This window comes from Pelodiscus sinensis, chromosome 9 (assembly GCF_052426305.1).
Source record: "Pelodiscus sinensis isolate ZL-2025 chromosome 9, ASM5242630v1, whole genome shotgun sequence".
Lineage (NCBI taxonomy): Eukaryota > Metazoa > Chordata > Testudines > Trionychidae > Pelodiscus > Pelodiscus sinensis.
Window position 1 is genome coordinate 13,128,198 of NC_143060.1, and position 12,949 is coordinate 13,141,146.

Sequence of the window (12,949 nt, forward strand, 5' to 3'; positions counted from 1 at the left end):
GACGAAAAATTGCAAGAAATGGCCTTAGATAGCAGTGCTGGTTCTCCTTGAGAGGGATAGAATGGGGAATTCTGAGGTGCGGTGTTTGCTGGAGCTCTCCTACAGAAGGGGTGCGTGCACCTTGTGGTAGGACCAGCTCAGGGCTGGCTGTTTCTGGGCAACATCAAGTTCCAAAAGAGAATGTGTTGGTGACCTTGCTGGATGCACGTTGCTTCTACAATCCATCTTCCCTGGATCAGCCTAATTCTCTTGATGTAGCACACTGGGTTTCACCACTCACACACTGCTTTCTATATTGCCTGCACCCATTCATTTCCTTTTCTAAATCACACATTGCTTGAGCTATTTTTAGTTTCCCCCTCTTCTTATTGTGGTTTTTATGTGCTGCTCACACCATCCTCTCAATTCTTCTACACCTTGGCAAAGAGCTGCCTTGTTAAATCTAGATGATTCTGCTGCAAAACCTTCAGTTGTTTCACTGAGACAGAGGATCTGTGTGTGGTTTACCTTCACCAGGGGCTGTCTGTCTGTGTTTCATGTAGGAGATCAGAGACATGAATAAAACACACAGAGCAATAGTGCTAGAGAGCTTCTGTGCTGCCAGTTCTTTATATTTGGAAAACAAGATGCTCTGAGAAACAACAATAATTTCAATCCTGGCCTAATTAAATATCAGCTAGGCTGTTGTCTTCTTCAGAACAATGGCTGGCATTTTCTATCCTCCAGAGGCAATTTCTGGGTTCACAATGGCTTGTCTCTGGAACACCACAAAATAGCTCCCAACTGTTCTGTACATAAGATCAATAATTCCCATGCCCAGTTGTTTATCACTGGCTCTCCCCCTCCTGCTTTCCTGTCACTCTTGTCGGTCTGTTTTCCATTGTGGGCCTTCTCGGAGTTTTCCTGACAAATAACTGAGGATCCAAATATGCTCATGTTCTCCAATGTCTTTGTGCACAGCCTGCATTTAAGAGGGAGAAAGAAGTGCCTCTGATGTTTGTTAAGTGCATCAGACAGTAGGAAACTGGGATACGGAAAGGTTTTGAGGATCTCTCATAATAGAGGTAGCAGGCCAAAGAAGAGAGAGAATGGCGAGAGGAAGGCAACGGGGAAAGAGTTTCTTTCAGGGAAACCAGCTGGGAGAAAGAGAAGGCACTGCAAATTTAACTCATTTACTCTAAAATACCCAACACCAGCATAGAAAATCCACTGTTGTGCTCCACAGTGTTAGGTGCAATAGGACGCATAAATTGACAGCAGCAGAGGTGTAGCTTATCGGAAGAATCTGTGGCTATTCCACCTAGCACAGTAAAAGATGTGCTGTCACTTTACCAACCAGAAAGCTTTATTAACTGGCATTTCTGATATCTTCCAGTACAAATCTTCAGTCTAGCAAAGAGGACTAATACACTGCCCAGATGGTTATGCAATTGCACCTTCTGCACTCTACTTTTATGAAAGAGAGGCAGAAGACAAGCAAGCACGCTGATATCAGTGATTTATTCCAAAAAGCAGCTTCTAGTGTATGTCATGGGGTCATTACCAATCCGGCCCAGTGTCCTACACCTTCTAGATCAGGATCTCAGACTCTGCAATTGCGCAATCTGGCTCAGGAGTCCCCAAGAATGTAAATAAACCCACTGAGCATGTTCTGCTTCCCCACAGCTCCCGCTGGGCCCAAATGCTGCCACTTGGTGCCAGACTCCCCCCTCCACAGTGATCCCCAAAGCTGCATGCTCAGGAACAGGGTGCCATGGGGCAGGGAGAGGGCAGGATGATGGTGAGAAGGAGTGGGGCTTGAGGGATAGGAACAGCCAGACCCCCGCCCCCCCCCCCCCCCCCCCCGTCACCAGTACTCCTGGGCCAGACTGCAGAAGGGATGGCCCACGGGCCCAGAATTTGAGATCCCTGTTCTACACGTACAATAGGAATGATGTTGATGATAATGACTCTAAGGCACTGCAAGAGCCTCAAGTGCCTTGTGAATCAAAGATTAAATTATATTCAAATTAAATTGTATTCGGCATAGTGTTAGTGGTAAGTGTATTTTTAGTGATCTGGGTGTGCACCATGCACAGCACTGATCTCTCCATAGTATCATAAGATAACCTACTGTACAGAACACTTTACCTGTGTACACCTAAGCACTTCATGAAACCAACCCCACTGCAGTGCAGCACTATTACTGGATTGGCGAATACCTGTACATAACTTTATATTTTATTCTTTTTATTGTAGTCTAATTCTCTGAGATTTGGTATTCCATTGGTAAGTAGAACACTTACTTCTCCAGAATATTTGATTAATTGACACCCCTCTTCCCCCCATGCCCACAGCATGAAGGATAGCAAAACTTTTACTCTATTTTGAGTGGCAGACCCTGAAACACTTTGGCAGATCGCATGAGGGTCCTTCAAGTATCTAGATTTAAACTTGGCAAACTAACTTTGCACTTGTAGTTGACCAAAATAGGGGAGGTTTCATCTAACCACTCTGGTTGTTTTCTTTGATGGCAGATGGCATTGCTTAATTTGTAATGAGATGCCAGGGCTGAAACAGTTATTTTACATTCATAACTGATGTAGCAAGCCCAGAGGTGCCAGGGCCTCTGCTTTGGCAAAAATTAAGCACTGATAGTTGGCACCATGATTCAGATTTTCCCTGAAACCAAGCTGATTATAAACTGGGAATTATTTTTCATGCCAAGTTTTCTTTTGAGTCTCATATTATTTAGACTGTGAAGCTTGTCTTCCTGTCATCTCAGCACAATCTGCCCACTGTGAAGCCTTCGTATGCTCTATAAAAGCACCTTTATCGCTTCCAGTGATGGCTGGTCTACTTGTGTTCTTAGTTTGTGGGTCCCCCAGCAACACCTCCACAAAGCTCTGTGGTAAAAATTAACATTCCCCACCTCCAGAAAGTAAAGATCCTAAAGCACATTACTTGCCTTCTGAGAAAGTCATGCTGGGTTACAGTGCAACAATAGGTCACGTTTCCTTATACGCAAAGGTCTGCAAAATCCTGTTTCAATACATTCCCAAGACTTTCTTAGCCTGACTTTCCCAAGGTAAGGCTCTTAATCTTTAGAGAGACATCAATGAGCCTTCATAGTGCTGTGATTACAATACTTGTAGACAATGTTCCCTCTAATCTTTTCCATCCATATCCAGATTTTTTCCGTCTGTGCTGAATACAGTTTTTTCTGTGCACCGAAGCACGTGCAAATGTGCACCACTACTAAAAACAAAAACCTAGCCGTGAGCACTCTGCTAATCAGTGGGGTGGCTTTTGACTCTTTCCTGAGCAGCCGCCTAAGCAAACAGTTTACAGGGAACGCTGGTTGTGTCTGCATCTTCAGTCTTATTAAAACTCTGCTCTACAGCATTTCATAACCCTGCTCATGAATAGCTTTGCAGCAGCTTTCCGGATCTGCACCCCTTTATGTAACTCATCTAGCAAAAACAGGCATGAGCAAAAATACTTGTGTAAACAGCACATTTTAACTAATTATCCAGAAAGAATGACTTCAGAACTAGGCATCTCACACAAATAACATCAGTGTAAGAGCTCCCTGATAGCATGCGCTAAAGAGAGGAAGTATCCTGTGACTAATGTGTTCAATCAAAATCAACTAATATAACCTGAACTTCAGAATTTGAATATTTTCTATGACTTCTCTATAGGCCAAGAAATTATGCAGCAAATCTTTGCAAGTGACTCGCTATCAAGACAAAACTGCGAGCTGCTTATGGACTGTTTGCAGACGGGCAATAAAAGGCAACATTCTCAAATGATTTGCAGCCTATAATTTATTTGCTCAGTTCAAGCTAATTTCATTCTACACTCACAAAAAGAACTTTTGAGCATTTGCTCCTCTGGACTTGATCATTCACCGACTTCTGATGTAAAGCAGGAGTAACTGCACTGAAGTCAATGGAAGTACTCCAGATTTACACCAGTCAGGAAAAGTGGACACAGTCCCTCTGAGTTGCTGACTAAATGTAAATCAAATCTGAAGACCTTGACATTACCTAGATTCTTTTACAACCTTGATTGCTGTGAAGAGATGGTTAGTATGGGGGGAGGGAGAGGGGGGGAGTTAGGAAACAAGAAAAACAGAGTCTCAAGCTCTATTCAAAACCTTACTCAGACTATGTGATGGAGTAATCAGGGAACTAACAGCAGTTCTCTGACCCTAAACTGTTCAGCTTCAATGCAAGTTAGAGCTGCAGAGGAGTAGCTCTGAATTACTCCACCTGCATACGGTCCTTCTGGGACCTTACGTCAGCAGACCTGAGATGTGGCGGATCTCCCTTATCACTTTAGGAGAGCGGTATGGTTGAGGCAAGGGATGACAGAGTGGAGTCACCACTGGCAGAATTCCCCTGCACAAGAATACTCCACTGGCCGGCTCCAGCTGTTTTCCATCCACTGAACTAGACATGAGGAATGTCCTTTATCCCTTAGCTTCCTCCCTGCAGTGATCTGGGTAAACTAGCTGGATTGTACCAGGAAGCTCAAAGGGGGTATCTGACCAGGAGCTCTCACCTTCCTGGAAACCTTCTGGTTAAGGATAAAAATGTAATTAACCCCATTTTACAGATGGGGAAACTGAGGTGGGTGCCCAAGGTCCCCAGCAACTCCATGACAGAGCCAGACCTGGTACCCAGGCCTCGTTAATCCTCCTCTACTATGGTATCTACTTTGGCCTCGCTGACTTGATCTGACATGGCTCTCGTCCCATCTCCCCCTTCACTGATTCTTCTCTGGCTCTCAGTTCACTAGGTCTACCTAATAATTGTAGATTGAACTTATGGCAGATTGGTTTTTCTACGACATGCAATCCCCAGAGGTAAAGGCCTGAGAGGACCATGTGAGGCCCAAGCAAGAAATAAAATGCTTAACACAGAGTTGCTGATTGACTTACCTCAGGCCTACTTCTGCTGCCACCGGAGCAAGACCACACCATATTTTATGCCCTCTGTTTCTCAAGAAAACATGAGTGGAATTTTCACACACACTCAGCTCTGACTCACCTCCATTCAAATTAAAGTCAGTTGTAGAATTGCCTTTGATTTCAGTCAGAACAATTAGGTCAACACTGAGGGAAAGTCTACACTACAAAAGTAAGTCAAACTAAGTTACACCACTGTACAGTCAGCACCATAATTAAATCACTTTTGCTCGTCCACTCTGCCACTCCTTGGGTCAGCAGCGTGCATCATGAACAGAAGTGCTTGCACCAATTTAACTGTCAGCGTGAGGCATTGTGGCACTGCCTCTGAAAGCCAGCAACAGCCCAAGTAATGAAGTGTCTACATAGACACTGCAATAACCTAAGTACATGGGCCTAAGCCTCTTGGGGAAGTGAAGTTATTAAATCAGTGTAGTAGATGAGTTACGTTGGTAAGAACTACATTTTAGTATGGACGCTTACAGAGATAGGTCAATGTAAGTTTACGTTGACCTAACTCTGCATAATAGACCAGGCCTGAGCATTTATGAAAATCTTTTGCTGGAAATCCTTAAAACAAAAACAAAAAAACTTAAATAAAAAGAAAGGGGATTTTGCTTTTTTCCCATGCAAAACATTCTCCGCACTCCACTCTACTGCACCAGATACAGATTAGGGATGTGAAAGGTTAACCAGTAAGCATCACCCTTAATGAGTGATGCTGACAGGTTCCAGTTAACTGGTGGGAACTGGAGCCGCTTCCTACCCACCACAGTACCACGGGGCCCACTGCAGAGAAGCTCCTTCCACAGTGGGCCTGGGTGTGTCACAGGCAGGGACGGTTCCAGCTGGGCCGGTGCAGCCGCTGCCTGTGGCAGGTGAGCTGCTCCACTCCAGCCCCTCCCCCTTTAATGGTTTAACCAGTTTAACACTAAATTTAACCCGTTAGCCAATTAAACTGGATTTTACATCCCTAAATTACAGATGGGGGGGGGGGGGGAAGAGCAGGATTTGCACAAAGAAGGGTGAGTGGAGGGATCTGTTTTGTGGTGAACTGACGCCTTTTGAACCCAGAGCACGGCCTTCTTCAAACATTATTCCAGTCCCGTTTGGTGCTCTCTCTCAAGTAGTGCCCCTCTACAGAGATGTTCCAGCAAAGAGTTCTACATACAGTAATTGTAAGTGAGTGACTGATCATTTGCCCTCAGTGTGAGATTCGGGTTAAATCAAAGCCAGCTGCTTTGGAGAGGGGCAGGGAAAGAAATCAAAACAAGGAGATCTAGAAATTAAATGCAGAAGAAATCACTGCTATTGTTCCATATTAATAATTAAATCTAAGCTCTTCAAGCCCTGTGCACCTAAAACAATTTTAATTTTATTACTTTATTTTAAAAAGTCATCATGCCCTGTTGTCTGTGTTCTGATAACTCTGAAATGTGCTAGTCATCTCTCCCAGTTAAATATCCTGTTTCATAAACCCATTTCTAGATATTTGAAACTGCAGATCACTAATGTCTAGCTTTAGGCATCTGACATTCCACAGAATTAATATTTAAACTTATTACGAAGGAATTGGGGTTGTGTTAACCATGAAATATTTAACAGCATTTTTCTTTCTTTTGTTTCAGACTACTTTGTTTCTTTATCTGAAGTGCATGTTATAATGTTATACACTCAAATAAGAAAAAGTACATAATTAAATTAATACATTTACTGCCATTTTCCCTTTACTGCACTGAGAATTAGACAGCTTCCACTTTCTAAGCCTATCAGATTTCATTTTTACAATAGAATTCTAAGTGATTATCTCTCTTTGCCTCAGGGGTTGTTGACTTCACTATTTAAGCTACCTAACCACATCAAATTATCAAAAAGAATGAATCGCATATTTAAAATAAGCTTAGACCTTCCATGCCATATTGTGAAGATCCTTGGCTTGAGTGTTGTCATATATAATTTAGCTCTTATCTTTTAAAAAACCTAATTTTTAAAAAATTAGCCTTTGATTTACACATGGGATACTTTCTGTCTAAAGGAAGCACGTGTAGTTTATTTACAATGTTGGAGGGCAGGCTAAATAGATCGTCTACTGTTTCGTAAATTTCTACTATGTATTAAAATACCTTTCCCCCCGCCCCCCAGAGACACATTGCATACAATTTCGCAATGATCCAAAATAAACTAAATCTCCAGCCCCTGGAGAGTTTAACACAACAACTGAGATCAGTATTAAAAATTCAGATATACAGTATTTGACTAGGACCACTTTTTCCTCTGGTTAAATGTGAAGAAAAAAAAAACACACAAAAATCCATTTGCTTTCTCCTTATTCCAGAAAGACTGGTGCATTCTTATATCCGCAAATCCTTCTGGAAAAATCCATGAAAATAAGAGTTCGATGCTCTTTGAAATGCTTTGCATTAGCTCACCCATAAAACAAAGCCAATGTGTTTACAGTGTTTTTATTAGTTAACTGTGTAAAGTAATCAAAGAAATTTTTGGGAACTGTAATACGAAAGGCCAAATATACTTCACATTATTATATTTATGCAAATACCCTGAGCTAAATGTGAAACAGATACACAGATACACTTTTGACAGCCTAAATAAGTAAGTTCTTGCAATTCCCAAATGCTAAAAAGGCAGAATTTGAAAAGTTAAAGGCACAATTTGGATCCATTTCCTATAGATTCTCTGGCAACTCATTTTTCCCAATAATCATCAGTGATAAATAATCATTTCATAAACCTAAATTAACCATAGTAAAGAAAAAATACTTATGCCAGGTCGCCACTGAAGCATAGATTCTGCAAACAGAACGCAGAAGATACCCTATGGTACTTCACATACCGAATGCCTTCAGTGGAGAAAAATAATTTTGGCAACTATTCTTCAAAGATGAAACTGAAAGGTAGAACTGGAATTTAATGTAGATGAAATGTCTTTGATTTTAACATGCCACACTGAAAATTACTCCTGCCATTTTAGTGCTTCAGACAGTCATTTTGTCCATTTCATTCCAATCTTCAGGATTTTGGGGATACAAGGTAACAGCTGTGTCATATTCAGAAACACATCTTTGCTCGTTTTCAGATTTTGAGGGTAAGATTACACTGTATAAGAATTAGTAAACACTACCCCCTGCTTTTGATACAAGTTTTTTTTTAATTTTATTTATAAATTGCATCAGTGTGTGGGGAAATGAAGCTTTGAGGCTGAGAAATAAAGTAAACAAACCAGCCCGATATTAAAAGAAGTTACCATAAACTGTGAAACAGTGGCTGGATTTTGTGACTCTTCTAGTTTATTGACATGTACTAATAGAAACCTGGATATGAAATGCAGCAGTTTGCATCCATAATCCCTCTCCAATTGCCCAGCCAATATCTTAAGTGTGTTTCAAAAAGCTTTAAAACGAAAGTATATTCACATTTAGTTGGTAATCCTACTACTGAACAAACACAGAAGTTAACCTACAATATCCTAAATCTGCCCACAGACACATTCCCCTGGTAATTTCACTTCCAAGTTTTCAAACATATTTAACACAAAGGCTGGTAACTTGTTCAACCCCCTTGACAGCGGAGGAACCCCATCCAAGACAATAGCAAACCTTTGATTGACTGCAATAATCCGGATTTCACTCTGTACAATGAAATAACAGCAATCTACTGCACATCTTTGCTCATTGCTAAGGAAGTGAATCTTTCTGTAGAAGGAAAGTTCTATTCAGAGTTTCCAAGGCCAAAAGACACCTTTATAATAATCTAGGCTCACTTCCTACACAACAAAGGCTGTAGAACAACCCCCAAATAATTCCTACATCATAACTTCTACAAAACATCCAAACTGAATTTAAAAATTATTAGTGATAGAGAATCCACAAAGGTCTAGGGTAAATCGTTTCAATGGTTAATTATCCATATTCTTAGTACTGACATTTTATTTATTTCCCATTTGAATGTGTCAGAGAGGTACCTTCAATACTTCCCAGTGTTCTCACAGTGTATGGAATAATTGTCAGAGTTTATTCAGAACCCTCTTATGACTGAATCCACATAAAGGCGGCTTGTGTGTTCTTGCAGAAGACAACTACATGTACATTTCTTTCCAAGTTCAGCAGTTTTACAAACATAATCTTTCAACAGTTCCATAACATGTTCTTAAATCTACTAAAAATCCATCAGCACAAAGCTCACATGTGCAGGTGTTTGCTGGATTGGTCCCTTAAAATTGAACAGCCATTTAGATCTATTTAAGAATTGAGTAATTTAGAACAGTTTGAGTATAAGGTCAATACGTTGACTCACGAGAGCAAAGTAACTCAAACTTGCAGGATTGAAGTCCTAATTTAACTGTCTTTTAGTTTACAATAAAATATTCTTTTCAGGAGAAAAGAGAAGGATAATTTTCCTCTCATTCCACTTTACAGAGTACATTGTAAACCCAGTTTCTAATTCATGAGTCAATATAAAAATTTTAAAACCAAAATAATTAACTATTAATCATTTAAATCCATTCCTTCAAAGCAGAACACATGAGGTTATAAAATGTATCATTTTAATCATCAGGTTCATTTTTTCAGATTAAAATAATTACATCTCATTATCATATGTAATTGATAAATGATATCTATTACTATCATCTTTCTAACAGCTAGTTTATTTCTAAACCACAAAGCTCTATGTTTTTGCAGTATAGTTGCCTTATGCCTTTACGTAACATACTGGTAAGTAAATACGTTTGTTTTTTATTTGCCAAATATTGTGTTTCATTAAACATCCCTAGATAAAAAGGCAATTCTTAATACTAGATGTAATTAGATCCACTTTTTTTTTTTTTAAATGGTGCAACAGCATTTAGAAATCTGCAAAAGGGACACATTTGATTCTGTGACTTCCAATCTCACAAACACAAACCACAGAGGAAATTCCTTCAGCAGCAAGTAACTAAAAACTTATTTTCTCTTTTGAGAATGTATAGCAGGTTTAGCTAATTTGAGGAAAAATAAGATTTACCTAAAATAACCTAAAGCAAATGTGATCTCAAATGCAGTTAAAAAAAGTAAAAAATAAAAAATTAGGAATTATATTATGCAATATTCACATTAAAAAAAAACCAAGCCAAAAAAATAAAATAAAAAGAAAATCTATAAGATTTAATTGTAAGAGAGATTATTTCAAACCACAGAGCTCCCAAAATGTGAATTGGGCTAGGTTTGTATGGGAATCAGAATGAGGCGATAAAGTACACCACTGTGTATTATATACGAAATTGAGTAAATATGGAGGTTGTCATATAAAATGGGAACAAAACTACAGCCCACCAAATTCAGATGAATAATTCTCAGTCATGCAAGTAACCTCATTCTCTTCAATGGAACTAACTGGGTAAATAATGATCATTCAAATGAGGGAGAATGACAGGATCAGGCCCAATAACAGCAATCAGTATATCTAATATATTTTACAATAACTGGGCTATATCGCACCACATTATACCTTGTGTCCAAGTCCTGTAAATCTTTACTTACCTGGGAAAGATAGCCCCACTGTGGTCATAAGATTACTTATATGAGTAAGGTATTGCAAGACCTGGCCCCTTGCTTTCTTTTTTAAGAGCAACTTTGCTACTATGCAGCATTATGCTAATCTGTGGCTCTATTTAAACAATCATATAATTATGACTTTCATCAAGGAAGTGACCAAATGCTTCAGGCTAAACTTCTTTATTGTCTCTTAATTTAAGTAACTGTCTGAAGTGGCTACTGAAAAGCTTTGTGCAGTTGGGAGTATTTTCTCCCGCTGATCAAAAGACAGGAGAAGTTCGGTTTCATGAATTAATACAGGTGATTCATGAATCCAACATATCACATGAATCTGCAAAAATTAGGGTTCCATTGTAATGATCAAAACTGCTTTAATTGTTTTTTAAAGATATACGGGACCGATTTTGATGTCGGTAGTTTATTGCAATTTTTTCTACTTCTATCTGAACTTCAAGTATTTTTTGTGTAATTGGTTATCTGGCATCTCACTACCCTACAAATCACATATTATAAGATTAAAATAAATTAAATATAGCAAAACCACATAACCCCGGGAAAATATTGTAAAGTAAGTCATACCTTTTATTACAGTTATTCTATGCCCAGTGGACCACAAGTGCCTCTAAGGTAACATTGTTTGGGTGCAATACTACAGCTTGCAGTACACGGAGATCGGAGGTAAAACAAGGAGGGCTCAGCATTTAACACAGCCAATCACACTGAAAGAGAGGCTGGATAAAATATCACATTTAAAATAAAAATCATTGCCAAAAAGGAACAGAATTTGAAGCTCTCTCTTTAAAAGGTCTGCATTTTTGCTGAAATATAGACAGTTCCAGGCTGCAAACACTTACACACCTGAGTAACTTTACTCACACGACCAGTCGCTTTGAATTCAATTGGACTAGTTGTTCAGGCATGGAAGTGTTTGCACGATCAAGACCTAACACCACGCAACAGCGTGACAGGGCACAATGCTACAGCAGGCTGCTCCTTCCCATTGCAATTGCCTCAACACAGTGCTTTTTATTAGTGGGGCAGTATCTTTTTTTAATTGTTTAAACAAAAAAATTAAAGCCACATTTGGCAAAAATGCTTACAGATCACTATAAAAATAGTTTACTCTCACATGAAGAGGGTCCTTCTTCTCTGCTCCCACTCTTCAAAAAGGGATAAACCTAAACCAGGAGGCGTAGCCTGTAATCTAGCCCAGACGGAAGAGGGAGTTATTCCAATACCGAAGTGCAGAAGACCCGCTGCGTGATAGTCTGAAATCAAGCTGTCACCAGATGAAAACCTTTGCAGAATACATCTAGCTACATCTACACTGCAGGCTTCTTGCGCAAGAACTGTTTTGTGCAAAAGGTCTTCCACAAGAGCACGTCCACACTGCCATGTGCTTTTGCGCAAGAGCGTCCATGGCAGTGTGGACACTCTCTTGCACAAGAAAGCTCTGATAGTCATTTTAGCCATAGGGGTTTCTTGCTCAAGAAAATAATGTTGCCTGTCTACACTGCCTTCTTGCGGAAGAGCTCTTGCACAAGAGGGCTTATTTCTCGTGGGGAGAGGAATAACTCTTCCAGAAGAAGCCCTGTTTTCTGACGCTGTACTGTAAATTTACTTGCGCAAGAATGCGCATGCAGTATAGACACCCAGCAAGTTTTTGTGCAAGAACACTTGTTCTTGTGCAAAAAGCCTGCAGTGTAGACATAGCCCTAATGTTTTTTCTCCCCTCATCCCGATTTCTTGGTTGTTTCTTACATTGCATCCACACCCACCTGTCTTTTCCTCTCACCTTTAACCTATTTGCAGGCCTATTGGTAAAGTCAGGATACATACACATTGCCACCATTTGGCCTTTTTAATTGCAATGCAGTATGTGATTTGATTACTCTATTATCTAACTTTATAAGATGTCTCGTCTTATTAGCAGGCAATAGTTGGTAAAGCAGCACCCCAATCTCCCTGCTGATGGAGGGTCAGATGGGTGTTTTAGAAACGTCAATGTTATTATTGGAAGAGAGCAAGGCTCTCAGCAAGGGAGACTGAAAAAGGCACAACTGTGTGTGCAGTTGCTGTCACTTCACAAGCTGTGCGTCTTTAATCAGAAGGGGAATGCTACCGCTCTAGAGAATGTGAAGTGTATTTATAATCTGCTGCTGAAGTTTGCTTTCTTTCATTCATCTCCATCAAATGCACACTGTAATTTGTTGGAAGAAATGGACTCTCTACTATGACTCACTGGAGCAGTGAGAATCTATCCCAACAACATTTCATTTCCCCTATCCCCATCGTCTGCTCTGTGCTAAAAAGTCTTAACCAACAGCATAGCTGAACCATTCAGACTGGAAAAATCCAACATGCCGATACTATGCACCAGGTGGGCCTGGCAAAGAGCTCAATGCCAATTCTGTACATGGATAATTTGGCTTATGTGAGTAGTTAAG

At 40.0% G+C, this 12,949-nt stretch overlaps 1 protein-coding gene across 7 annotated transcripts in view; it reads right to left on the bottom strand.

Moving 5' to 3' along the window:
• Positions 1 to 12,949, bottom strand: part of GLIS1 (GLIS family zinc finger 1) — a 287,375-nt gene that overhangs the window by 270,885 nt on the left and 3,541 nt on the right. The window contains exon 1 of one of the 7 annotated variants that reach the window (XM_089780433.1): positions 11,082 to 11,362. The exons of the other annotated variants lie outside the window; for them this stretch is intronic. The gene's annotated coding sequence lies outside the window, so the exon portion shown is untranslated. Of the gene's footprint in view, positions 1 to 11,081; positions 11,363 to 12,949 lie in introns of those variants that run through there. 7 annotated transcript variants of the gene reach the window in all.